The 14231-nt window shown below is 49.8% G+C and overlaps 1 long non-coding RNA gene across 1 annotated transcript; it reads right to left on the bottom strand.

The window, feature by feature from the left end:
• Positions 1 to 8205: 8205 nt before the first annotated feature.
• LOC146177377 (uncharacterized) lies at positions 8206 to 8971 on the bottom strand. The gene is made up of 2 exons (XR_014701307.1): positions 8796 to 8971; positions 8206 to 8348 (listed from the first exon to the last, which is right to left on the bottom strand). It is a non-coding gene; the product is annotated as an uncharacterized LOC146177377 (long non-coding RNA).
• Positions 8972 to 14231: the final 5260 nt, after the last annotated feature.

The raw sequence follows: 14231 nt of genomic DNA, 5'->3' as shown, positions 1-14231 counted from the left end.
CAAAGGGGACAAAGGACGGGGGCGACACATAGTTAATACTCGAATGATATTGCACTTGCAAATAATACAGAGCATGCCGGCTAGCTATACATCAACAATGTTTTCCTTGGAAGGGCCAAGGCTACATAAGAAGGACTTTTGACTCACCGGCTGGGGATTGGGGGTGCGATTTCGGCGGCGGACATTTGAACGCGCCGTGAATATGGCGGCCGGGATCTCCCGTGCGCGCCGCATTCTTCGGACGAAGCCATACCACGGCGTTTGCCGCGGGAGGCGGCGAGAGCGTGCGGTATTTACCGGTCGCTTCGCCGTTGGGAACCAGAAGATGAGCGATCGTGCACGACGGGTCCTCCCGTGTGCGCAGCGTACTCCGTGCCCGCTATCCCCCAACATTTGCCGGGAGAGGCGGCAGGAGACGACCGCTCTCGCTGCCGGCTGGATCCAGAATCTCTTCTCTCGTCTTCTCACGGGAACCCGCGTAGACGTCTCGGTGGCGCACCCATCGCTGGTCTCCTTCCCCCAAGGGGAGGTATTTACCTCCTCTCCCAGCCGGCGCTGCCATGAAGCTCGTTGGGGTGGTGGTGGTCGGTCGCAGCGAAGGGGGAGGAAACTGGTTTTCCACATCCCTCCCTTCTTTAATGTTGACCTATGGTTGTCGAGAGCTGCTCCTTGGACGCCATCCGCGAGGTAAACACCAGGCTTAGCAGGGCGATCCAAACGTTGGTGTCATCCGACGAGCAGCAAGGTGAAGGGGCCCCCGCTGTCCATCGGCAGGTCCCTGAAGCCAGCGTGATGGGAAGGTGTTGTTCTCGCTAGCGCACCTTTGTTGGCAGGTAGGGGTTGGCCTTGTCGTGGGGCTGGGGCTACGTCGACCCGGCCTTCACTTGGTAGCGTGCAGAGACTCGGGGTTGAAGTAGGATTGAATCTTCGAAGTTGGTGAAATATGTACAAGCAGGTTTAATGGCACTTTGAGAAACTTATTTACAAGATTATTTACACGAAGAAGAAGGGTACATCAGCAAAATGGCAAGCGTTAAGAGTTCATAGCGAGAAGCGACTGGATGAGCCGTTTACCCAGGGCCCAGAGCGACATTTCGTGCTCTGCAGCGTCCTTAAAAACCCCCTATGTCCAGCCCCTCTCTGAAGATGCTGACCAACCAAATCCAGGGCACGCCCCTCAGGTATCGGCATCCAATCGAACACCTCACTGCACTGATGGTCTGAAGCACTGACTGGTCCGGCATTCATTCGTTGGGCGTGATCACTTGTTGGCGGGAAAAGCTTGGGAACGGCGAGGAGAGGAGGTACATTTCTATTCTTCAGCAAAGAAACCACAGGCTGATTCTGTCAAGGGGTTTTACTTCTCAGAAACCCGAGTGCACGTGGCGCCGCATAGGGCTCCCAACATGGTCCCTTTTCGACAATTGCAAATCTTTCCTGCATTCCCGGGAAATCACTTAATGGCCGTATGAGTCATGCTCCTTTCTTGTCCTGCACGTCAGCGGACATGTCACTCTGTCGTCTCCTTTGGATAGGAAGCATTCATCACTGGAGGATAGCACTTCTCGACTGGAAGGGTGAACAAAAGAAAGAAAGCACTTCCTGCTATTTCCCGCAGGGGGACGTTTCTTTGTGTTTTTCCAGACGTTCTCTTGACAGGGTCAATTTGGCATTTGCAGGTTGTCCACAAAGCAAAACATGCTTACAAAACAGGATTCCTGGAAACAGGCTCACTTAGAGCCATTGGACCATCACCACATATTCACAAAACTTATCCATGCCCACAGGCGAACAATAGAGCGCGCAATTGCGGATGCTTGGTCGTAACAGCCTCCTCCCCCGCCAGAAGAGTCTCGGAGGGCAGCAGTCCCAGCTGGTGCATGAAGAGACGACTTAATGGCCTGCACGTGAACGCTTGAAGCTCGCTGTTGCTTGTCGCGTTGTCTTGATTGTTGTAGGCCAAATTGCTCGAGCTGTCTGAAACTCAACCACATGTCGAAGCAAGCACTCGGCTCCCGTCTGAAGAGACCAGGTTAAAAGAAAACTGCCATTGTTGTTCGAGAAAAGCCCACTCTCAAGACGTTCAGGACCCACGTATGCCTAGAAAACCAAACGTGCTGCTTTACATAGTCACACATATACAAGCGCACGGAAAAAAAAAAAAACCTGATTATCAATTTCGATACATGGTGAGGAACATCTCGGACCGCTTAGAAAGAGCGGCTAAGCGCGTCCGCATTCCCATTTAACTTCCCCTTTTTGTATCTTATTTCAAAATTGTACTGCTGTAAAATCAAGCTCCACCTAAGAAGGCGACTGTTCTTCGATGTCGCAGTTTGCAGCCAAGCTAGGGGACAATGGTCTGTCTCTACGGTGAATTTGGCCCCTCCAAGATAGCACTGCAATTTTTGAATGGCCCATACAATGCAAGCGCACTCTTTCTCTGACGCGCAATAAGCCCTCTCTCTAGAACTCAGTTTTCTGCTCAAGTAGAGCACGGGGTGCTCATTACCGTCGTCATCTCTCTGGCAGAGAACAGCACCTAGCCCTCGATCACTGGCATCACACTGGACCGTGAATTCTCGGTCATAGTCTGGAGCTCGCAATACCGGACGGCTAATCAGCACAGCCTTCAGGTTTACGAAGGAGGCTTCCTTTTGTTCGTCCCAGACTACATTTGTCGGTTCTGTCTTGCGGAGAGCGTCGGTCAGAGGGCTAGCCAAAGCTGAATAGTTAGGGATGTAGTGATTGTAGTACCCAGTCAGACCTAGGAATGCTCGAATTTCCGTCTTCGTGCTCGGCCGCGGATAGTCTGCTACCGCAGAAATCTTAATCTCGCTCGGTTTCCTGAAACCTTGACCTACATTGTGACCCAAGTAGTCCACGGTCGCCCTTGCCAGGCAACATTTCTCGGCCTTTACGGTTAGTCCAGCTTGACGCAAAAGGCTCAGTACAGCTCCTAGATGTACCATATGGTCCGCCCATGAGTCGGAAAAAACCGCAATGTCGTCTAAATAAGGCACCGCGAATGTTTCACACCCCTTTAAAACGCTATCCATGAGTCGGGAAAAACAAAATGGAGCATTTTTGAGCCCGAAACTCATCATTGTTGGCTGGTAGCTGCCCGTCGGAGTGACGAAAGCCGCGTATCTGCTGGCGCGTTCAGTGAGCGGTACTTGCCAGTAACCTCGAGTAAGGCCCAGCGTAGTCACATATGCCGCTCTACTGACCTGTTCTACTCTCTCCTCAATATTCGAAATGGGATACACTTGATCCCTGGTGAGAGAATTTAGCTTTCGGTAGTCTACCACAGGCCTAGGGTCTTTACCTGGAGCTTCTACTAAGCTCATAGGCGAAGCATAATCGCTTTCCGAAGGTTTTATTACTCCCAATTCCAGCATGCGAGTTACTTCCCTATCCAGAATTTCTCTTTGCCTTGGAGAAAATCGGTAGCACCTTGATCGCACTGGCACGTCTGAAGTCAGCTCAATATCGTGCTCAGTCAAATCAGTCCTGCCTGGCCTGTCCACGAAGCAGGCCTCAAACTCTGTTATTAGCTCGCCCAGATCGGACAGCTGGGATTTCTTTAGTTCTCCTCTCTGCTCCGTCTTTTTGTGAAGCTCCTGAGCGTTGCTTCCTTTTCCGCTGAGGCAAATCAAGTTATCCCCCATCTCCTCGGGAAGGTTTAACGTTAGATTTACCACGGCTTCCTTCTGCACATAAGGCTTCATTAGATTGCAATGATAAATGCGCACTGCTTTACGCCTATCGGGGATTTTCACTGCGTAGTTAGTGTCAGAAAGCTCTGCAACGACTTTAGCAGGTCCTTCCCACTGTACTTCGAGTTTATTCTTGGGATCATTGGCTTGCTCCATAGCTAAGTCCTCTCGGGTTCCACTTAAAAGTCTCGTGAGATTACTAGACACTGGCGGCAAGAGGTTACTTTCAAGAACGTCCTCATTCCGTGTCTTATCAAGCTCACTTTCATGTTGACTTATCTGAGATGCCTCGCTCTCAAACTTTTCTGACCCGCTATTTTCCGCATTTACCACTGTTTTAACTGCCGTTTCCTCCGCTGTTGATTTTTCTGAAATGAGCAGTGTAGCTAGTTCTCGCGCCTTTGAACGTGTTAAGGCCTGCACATCTCTGTCTCCGAAAATCAGAAGGCAAGCTTTGACCTTCTCGTAGTTGTCCGCGTCCTCCTTGTTTAGCCGCGCGACAACCTCCGCTGCCTCGCAGGGCAGAACCGTCAATAATCTCTGAGACCACGTGTCTCGCTGGAAGGACAGTTCTTCGCAAGTTCGCTCAAAGTTACCCAGATACAGACCGATATCCCCTGATATCACATATGGCTGCATGTACTTTGACATCTTGAAATCTGCCTCCTTGTTGAGAAGAGGTACCGCTAGCTGGGGACAATTGCCCGACCTCTTGCTCAATTCTACTTCTAATTTCCGGAGCTCAATTTCTAGCTCCCGCTTTTTTGCTTCTCTCTCAAGCTTCTCACGTTCGTGCTCCCTTTCCTCTTTTTCCCTCTCAAGTTCACGCTCCCTTTCCTCTTTTTCCCTCTGACGTTCGCGCTCCCTTTCCTCTTTTTCCCTCTGACGTTCGCGCTCCCTTTCCTCTTTTTCCCTCTGACGTTCGCGCTCCCTTTCCTCTTTTTCCCTCTCAAGTTCACGCTCACGCCTCTTTTCCTCTTTTTCCCGCTCTTTCTGCTGTCTGAGCTGTTTCTCCTTTTTTTGGGCGATGAGGTTCCATGCTTCACTGAGCTCCTCATCATCGGCTCCCAAATCTGTGATTGCCTTTATAATCAAAGGTTTTCGTGCCAAACCACTTGTATCAATTCCCAATTCCTCACACAATTGCAACAGTTCCGGTTTCTGCAGCTTTTGTAGGTCCATGATCGCTCCGAGTGTCGGCTACTTCCAAAACAACTGTGCAAACTACCAAACCTAAAGGCGTTTCCACACTCTCTTTACCAGTTCTAAAATCTAACCCTGTTCTAGAACCTGGTCCACATCAGAAGAAAAGCCAAGCACTCACCCACACATGCGATCGATGTTCCGAGCTGCTCTCTTGTTGGCCGATTGTTGCGCCTGCTTGTTGCTTGAGATGCCACCTCCGATCACAAGATGTGGCTTGTAGATTCTGATCCACCTCGAATCACCAGATGTTGTAGCTTGTAGATCCAGATCCCACCTCCAGTCATCAGATGTTGTGGCTTGTAGATTCAGATCCCAACGCTGGTCACCAGTCGTTGTGCTTGTAGATTCAGATCCCACCGCTGCCACCAGTTGTCGTGGGGCTGGGGCTACGTCGACCCGGCCTTCACTTGGTAGCGTGCAGAGACTCGGGGTTGAAGTAGGATTGAATCTTCGAAGTTGGTGAAATATGTACAAGCAGGTTTAATGGCACTTTGAGAAACTTATTTACAAGATTATTTACACGAAGAAGAAGGGTACATCAGCAAAATGGCAAGCGTTAAGAGTTCATAGCGAGAAGCGACTGGATGAGCCGTTTACCCAGGGCCCAGAGCGACATTTCGTGCTCTGCAGCGTCCTTAAAAACCCCCTATGTCCAGCCCCTCTCTGAAGATGCTGACCAACCAAATCCAGGGCACGCCCCTCAGGTATCGGCATCCAATCGAACACCTCACTGCACTGATGGTCTGAAGCACTGACTGGTCCGGCATTCATTCGTTGGGCGTGATCACTTGTTGGCGGGAAAAGCTTGGGAACGGCGAGGAGAGGAGGTACATTTCTATTCTTCAGCAAAGAAACCACAGGCTGGTTCTGTCAAGGGGTTTTACTTCTCAGAAACCCGAGTGCACGTGGCGCCGCATAGGGCTCCCAACATGGTCCCTTTTCGACAATTGCAAATCTTTCCTGCATTCCCGGGAAATCACTTAATGGCCGTATGAGTCATGCTCCTTTCTTGTCCTGCACGTCAGCGGACATGTCACTCTGTCGTCTCCTTTGGATAGGAAGCATTCATCACTGGAGGATAGCACTTCTCGACTGGAAGGGTGAACAAAAGAAAGAAAGCACTTCCTGCTATTTCCCGCAGGGGGACGTTTCTTTGTGTTTTTCCAGACGTTCTCTTGACAGGGTCAATTTGGCATTTGCAGGTTGTCCACAAAGCAAAACATGCTTACAAAACAGGATTCCTGGAAACAGGCTCACTTAGAGCCATTGGACCATCACCACATATTCACAAAACTTATCCATGCCCACAGGCGAACAATAGAGCGCGCAATTGCGGATGCTTGGTCGTAACAGCCTCCTCTCCCGTCAAGCCGGACTGGTTCCGTGAGACTCCGAGCTTCGGTGATTCACGGCCGCAGGGCAGCAGGCAGGAACGTAAACAATGGCAGCAGGCCCAGGCGACTTCACTTGATATCTGCACAACCCTCCGGATCTCCAAAAAGGTTGAATAAATTGAGCAAAATGACCATTTGGTAAAATGCGAGTGCCAAACAATTTTATCCGGCACCGCACTGCGTTCCGTTAATCCGAACGAAGCACGGGCATCCGCGGTTCGTTTGCCGGCATAATAATCTGGTTCCATGAAATTTCCGATTCTCCTTCTCAGCCCAAAAATACCAAGTTCATTTGAACGAAGTTAGCTTTCTCTAATTCAGCGAGATGTTCGGCTACAGCGAGGTCAATATAAAACAAGCAAAACGCATTTGCGCATGCTGTATGCCACGGTTAGACTGTCCGACGTGTGACAGGCAGCTCCCAAAAAGAGCCTTAAGCCTATTTGCTCTAGCGCTAAGGACAATAGCTAGAACGCAGCGCCGCGCGAGGATGTGCATCTCCGCCAAGGAACCCAGGGTGACCCTACTCGCTCGCTGCCATCCAAAGGCAACTTCTGGGCGAACGGCGCCCACCGCGTCCAGCGGTGTCGGAGCGCCCAGGTGCTTTCCGGCAATCACGGCTGCAATACCAGTCAGCCGATTGCGGCACCTGGCTCCCAGAGCCAAAGAGACAGAAGAGGAAATATTTACAACAATATACAGGAAAATATAGGGCCACCGTCCCGGCTGAGGCACTCACTCCCTTCCGGCGTGCCGTTCTCCGTGGACGGCTCGGTCTCGCGCTCCATGTACGGACCTCGTGGCTGCACCTCTCAAAGGTCTAGGCACACACATAAACACACACACACGCACACTCACAAATATACATGCACGACCATTTGTTCTCGCTGCAACTCCTCCCACCTCGTCGTCAAGAAAGCATATTAGCCTTGCTAGCATAGCGAGGTCGGGTCAGGCCTAATGTTAAAAGTCTGGGCAGGCACTCCACGCCCGCGAACTGACTATCGTCCTGTCTCTAGGGAGGGGAAACTAGCTCAAGTGCTTCTGCACGAGAGAACCACGTTGAGGCGCCATTGTGGGGGTTTAAGAGGGGGACGGTCTTCCGCCCCACTCCTACTTCGCAGGTGCAACGTCCTCGCTAGCGACCCGCGGAGGGGAACAAAGGGACAAAGGACGGGGACGACACATAGTTAATACTCGAATGCTATTTACTGCACTTGCAAATAATACAGAGCATGCCGGCTAGCTATACATCAACAAGGTTTTCCTTGGAAGGGCAAGGCTACGTAAGAAGGACTTTTGACTCACCGGCTGGGGAATGGGGGTGCGATTTCGGCGGCGGACATTTGAACGCGCCGTGAATATGGCGGCCGGGATCTCCCGTGCGCGCCGCATCCTTCGGACGAAGCCATACCACGGCGTTTGCCGCGGGAGGCGCCGAGAGCGTGCGGTATTTACCGGTCGCTTCGCCGTTGGGAACCAGAAGATGGGCCCCTAGCAAAAAAATCCGATAGAAAACTAATAGCCTATCAGATTATTGATATTGGTTTTATAGGTCTGCCAGAGTATTTGTCTTATGGGTATCCTAGCCGATTGGTTTTACAGGTCTACTGGAGTATTGGTTTTATAGGTCAATTGTTTACTGGTCGTATAGGCTATGGTTTTATCGGTCCTATGGCATCTGATAAACTGATAGGTCTGTAATGCTAGTACACCCATAGCTGTCAATAATCTGATAGACCTACAAAACCAGTAGGCTTCCTATTGGTTTTGTAGGCCCTATGGAATATTGGTCTCATCGAGTAGCTGCGGGTGTTTTCCTCTCCGGACACCTGAAAGGAGAGGGCAGCTATGTTCCATTTTCTAGGGATGAGTTACGCAGCAGGTGCATGTATACACATTTTAATCCACAATGACAGCGGCAACGCATACTGGCACATAATCCAAACATTGACTGCATCCAGGTAGCCCTCGATTCCAAGATTGCGGATTTCGGCCCGATGATGTAGTCTCTCGAATGCTAAGGCACCTGAAAGAAATAAAAAATTGCGTTACAGCTTGAAAAATAAGCGATTTCAAGAACGCGACACCACCATGACTTCAAAAAATCGGTCCACACATATAGCAGCAACCGCGATTGCGCGCGTATTCATGCGGAGGCAGTTAGGAGAGGCGCCGCCATTACTGAACGCCGAGGTAGCTGCTGAACCAACATTCCGCTTTGCGCCTCACCACAGGTTCTGCCACTTAAACACAGTGAGCACGATATTCGAAAACAGTATAACGCTAAAAAGTTTCATCAATACTTTCAAGAAATTGTGCCGACAACTTTAAAACTCGACGCTGCGTTATATCACACCGCGCGATTCAAATTCCTTTGTTGGCGTGCAGGCAACGGCATTCTGCAACGCAAAGCCACATCATACACTGACAAAGTATAAACGTCAGCCCGAAGTTGCAAGTGATGCACACGCACCTGATCAAAAGCTGAACGTGCGCTGGAACGTTGATATCCTCGAGAAGCACCCCGAAAATCGGCGAAAACTTATAAACACAGGGCACCGACCGAACTGCCGCCCGATCAGCGATCGCGCCAGCGCCAATGCCTCTACGGAGCTGCGCATGCGCGCCCAGAGGAGAGGTGGAAAGGAGGATGAGAGAGGCAGCACGGGCACGCTTGCGCGGGAGTGGGAGTGAGAGAAGGAAACCTACCTCTCCGCTGCGAAGCGCCGCCGGCATCGCGCTACCGCGTCGGCAGCGGCAGCTCGAGCCGTACTCGTCGCTTGCTCGATGTCGACTCCTCTCGCTTCGGCGGCGGTTGCAGCTTTGCATGCAGTTGCTTGGACGCGCGCCTCTCAATCCATTTCACCGTCCTGCTCTGCACATGTAGGTGATTGTGACTGAGCTGGGCCCCGACAGAACCGTGCTATATCCGCGTGCTTTCCCATCTCCATTCAGTGATCCAGTAGCAACAGCGTCGCGCGTCTTGCGGCTCCAACCGTACGTAGTTTGTTGAGACCGCGCGCAGCGTTCTCAATTGTTATTGCGGCTAATATTGTACGTTACGGCAACACTCAATAAACGGAATGAATGCGGGAGTTTTGGGGATGTGTCCGAGATGGAAAAGGAAACAATGACAAAGACCTAAAATCTCCAACGTACTGATCCTGCATGCAAGACCCATAAACAAAGGCATACTGATGTATCAGACACATGAACCAATATGTAGTAGTCTACAAGACAAGCATGTATCAGCCTATAAGATGTATGGGCTTCTGCACTGGTCTGATACTTTTCTTATACAACCCACCGATAAACCTATGAAACCAATACTATTGCCTATAGGACAAATATGTACCAGTCTATAAGATTTATGAGTTTCTGAATAAGTCTCATAGAAATGCAGATAAAACACATAGAATACCTACAGAACCAATACCGATTCTTATAAAACCAATAACGCACCCTATTGGTCTTTTTTGCTAGGGGCGGTCGTGCACGACGGGTCCTCCCGTGTGCGCTGCGTGCTCCGTGCCCGCTATCCCCCGGCATTTGCCGGGAGAGGCGGCGGGAGACGACCGCTCTCGTTGCCGGCTGGATCCAGAATCTTACTCTCTCTCGTCTTCTCGCGGGAACCCGCGTAGACGTCTTGGTGGCGCGCCCATCGCTGGTCTCCTTCCCCCAAGGGGAGGTATTTACCTCCTCTCCCAGCCGGCGCTGCCATGAAGCTCGTTGGGGTGGTGGTGGTCGGTCGCGGCGAAGGGGGAGGAAACTGGTTTTCCACAGACTTCATCACCCTGTTAATGAAGGCGCTCGTAAGCTGACAAAGCTTGATTACTTCCTTTGCAGGGTACATCAAGCTTCCATTGTCTTTGGTTTTCATCAACCTGTAACTGGTCCAGTTGACTCATATTTCCTACAACAGGCTTTTGCACGACTGACATGTCGCCTCAAAACCATTACCAAATATCGCATAAATTAAACAACAACCTGGTAGTGATAAACAAAACTTGGGGTTCTTAAATCTCCTTGTAGAGCCTCGTTAGAGTACCCGCTCTTTGCTGCCTGCTTATTCACTGCATCCCGTAATTGCTGCCTCTGTCGCATATCATTGGAATGCAGCCTTAAGCCACCGCATTATATGAAGTAGCATGCTACACATAGCTATATAAAGCCCCTCTTTACCCAAGCCGTACGAACGTGCCCTATAGGAGTATAGTGTGCCTGACTTGGGATCTAAGGGTCCCACTTTCCATAATTCCCATTTCACCCTTACATCTTATTGACTCTCTCTGATTTGGCAGCTCCTGCCACATTGAACATGTCATGTGTTCTCGTTTCGCCAAAGGTGTCTGGCCATATCACCAACGAACGTGCCTCTTGCCAGAGAGGTATTTTTCCGACTTTCTGCCGACACAGCAGGCACCGGATTTTCTGTGGAACGTGGCTTTTCAGTTTATCGCATCGACTCAAACAGTCTCAAGAGTATAAACAAATGTTGTATGCAGAGGCTCCTATGCTTGCAAGGCCACTCAGACTAGCGCTGCAAAATTTAGAACAAATTGTATGCTTATACAAAAAAAAAAATCGCTTCTTACCGTTTTCTGATATGTCCTCGCAACATAACCTGCGACAAAAGCTTCTGGTGCTACCTCATCGTGTTCATCTGCTTCACAACACATCGTTAAAAATCTTAGTTCACTGACCAGCTCCCTGGTAACTAAATAGATTAAACAACGTGACGGGAACACAAGAAAAAGGACGACACAACTAGATCGGTTGTGCCGTCCTCTTCTCTTGTGTTCCTGTCACGCTGTTTTCAATGTTAACCTATAATTAATCACCAACAAGCCCAATCTGCTGTCTCTTGTAGCAAATTGAATGGCAGCTGATAGGGCATTATGCTTCAGTATCTGGACTTTTTAACCTCAGCGCCGCTTTCATTTCAGAGGAAGCGAGTGCATTTCCACTCCTCGCTACTGCCTTTGTCTGAAACGAGCTCAGCAGATAAAATTTGAGGGTCTCTTAGATGTCTCTGAAGCGGAAGACGGCGAAAGCCTACCCTTGTCCTATCATTTGCCTCTCATCGTTTGCCACAGTTCGTCATTTCAAGTCGTCATTTGATATATTGGTCGTTTCCCAGTCATGATGAGTCTGCCTGCGTAGTCACTGTAGCCCTTACCACTCATAACTAAGCAGGTTACTCATTTAGAATCGGCAGTGGTCATTACATGTCATCCTTTCACATATTGGTCAGCAGTAATAACGTGTCATGCCCAGCTATTAAAGTCATTACCACACATCGGTAAGCACTTGTACTCATTCTAATCAGTTGCGGTCTATACATGTGATAGTTTGATATACTGGTCATTACAAATCATTTGTCATTATTACCCATATTAGTCATTAGCATTAGTCATTACCTCTATCAATGTCTATTTATAACTTTTATTGATTACCTATCACCATCAATCATTTTCATTCTTAATCTCCCTCCTTGCACGTCCGCTTTTGCAACTGACACACCAGTGCACAGATTACAGCCACAGCTTCTGAGCACAGACTTTCACTCCATGACCCTAGAACGGCTGCCGCCTTAAAAAACAAACGCATCCCGTTTCAACGTTAACGTGCTTGCACACGCGCACACAAAAAGTTTGCGTTTACCACGCAGACACGAGGCGAATGCGTCCAGAAAGGAAGCAAACCGCGCGCTCAGAGCCGGCGACCCCGGCGGCGACGTGTCCCCGAACAGTGGCGCCCTCAGCAGAAATAGCGGGCGCAACTGTAAACTCCCCAAGGACGCGCTTGCCCATTGACGGCGGCGCGACGCAGCAGGCCGCACCCAGTGCGCTTCCATCGAGCGGCCGTGCCCTGAGGATAAAAGAATGAGGGAAAGGAAAAAAGAAGCTAAGAGAAGTAATGATATAGGAGAAGTAAGAGGGGGAGGGGGAGGGAATTCAATGGGAGCTAGCAGAATCCAGTTACAGGACCTCTAATTTAGGGAAGGAATAATTTAAGGGCCAAACTAAGGCTGAGCGGGCACACTGATGGGCGAACAAAAGATGCAAAGTCAAATAACAAATGAAACGACCGATGGTTAATGCTTTGTTGTCAAAGTGCCGCCGCTTATGCGTGCAACAGGTTCAAATTCCGAGCGAAACATTATTCGCTTTCTGCGCTTTTATTTAAGCAAGCACAAAACCACAGATTCATAAAACTGTGCTGAATAATGGACTTAGACAAAAACAATGCGGCAAAAATATTTTTCGCTCATTATCGGCCACAGTTTACAAGAAAATGGCTCTTAAAAAGCGTGTATTCACCATAGAAAAGCATTGCCTCCCACTACGTCACAGGCCGCTGAGCGAACTGCCATCTCGTACGGCTTAGACTAACTAGGGGACTTTATCTGGAACAGGCGCGGTACGCTGTGTCCCCACCTATATATCTTGCACCGTGGATTGGACGGAGGTTGTTGAGGCTTGGGGATAAGAATGATGTTTGCATGTTTCGGAGGAACAATTTTACACTCCGAGTTGCTTGCCATATGGGGAGCCATAAATACCATTACGACCGCTGCAGCCAGAAAAGATAACTTCAATGGTTATCGAATTTTAACCAAATCATATGCAGCGATTGCAGAGCTGACGGCACCAACTACAGACGACGCAGTGGCCAAGGACATCAGAAAGAGGCTGAAGGGAATGCGGGAAGTTGGAATAGAAATTCAAATTATATGGACACCGGGACATACTGGCACGGACGGGGGAAACGCAGCCGCGCAAGCGGCCGCCGCGCAAGCGGGTGGGCTCGCTGAAACGTACAATGCCCCACACCCCAACTCCATGCCTACACCGACAGACTTAAATCCTTACCAAACAATGCTCACTAAAGGCTCCTCTGGCAGATCGATGATGCACTATGTACGCACAAAAGTAAAACACGACAGTAAGCTTAGATTACATGAAGCGACACCAACGCCGGTGTTTGAGGACACGAAAGGGCTCACTCGACCACAAGAAATATTTCTCAACAAAGTAATAACAAACGCTGCTTACACACCGCACATACTTGACAAGTGGTTTCTCCGAAGACACGAAACACTCAAACACAACATATGCACGCACTGTCAGGAACAGTGTACAGCAGACCTAGAACATCTTATATGGCAATGTCCATCGTTTTCACAAGGAAGAAACAAAATTACGCATATTCCACACGACGACATGCCCACATTAGCAGGTCAGGTTATATCAAGCACCGAAATACAACACTCCATTGCTACATACGGCAGTGAGAGCGGCCTGCTTCGAGTAGTGTGAGAGAGGTCGACTCACAGCGCGAAGATCGGCCGCATGGCAAGCAACAAGCAACAGCTTGAAGAACCGTTAAGACGAAGAAGTTACACTCCCATCCCTCCCAACTCCCCAAGAACCCAAACAGCGGCCGAGAGCCATCCCTTCCTTTCAATAAAGGCTTCATTCATTCATTCATTATTCCTTTGGGAGAATGCCGGACTCCCAGCTTTGCTGCATGTAGACTGAGTGCATGAATAGAGCGTGGTCATCGAGGTTACGGAGAATCTTGTCATTGATGCGGTCGGGGTCGGCTGCCAATCGCGGACGTAACTTAGCGCAGCCCGGATCTCTGCCACTGTGATCGGGGCACTGAGAGAAGGGTTGTCGGGACCTGTATAGTCTGGGACTAGGAGCAGAGTAGGGGGCTACAGATTGATGTATTTGTTCCTCAGCTGGATGAGTAACTCTTCTGGAGAGCCTGGAAACTGATGTAGAAGGCATTCCATTTGTTGGGCGTTTTCTGCACGAGTGCTAGAGGGGTCTATGAGGTGACGCAGAAAGTGCCAGGCATCTACTCTTTCAATGTTTCTATCTAGTTTGAAGTTTGTTTC

This window comes from Amblyomma maculatum, chromosome 10 (assembly GCF_055883805.1).
Source record: "Amblyomma maculatum isolate TAMU_Amacu chromosome 10, ASM5588380v1, whole genome shotgun sequence".
Taxonomy (NCBI): domain Eukaryota; kingdom Metazoa; phylum Arthropoda; class Arachnida; order Ixodida; family Ixodidae; genus Amblyomma; species Amblyomma maculatum.
This window is presented reverse-complemented; position numbering and strand designations above follow the sequence as displayed.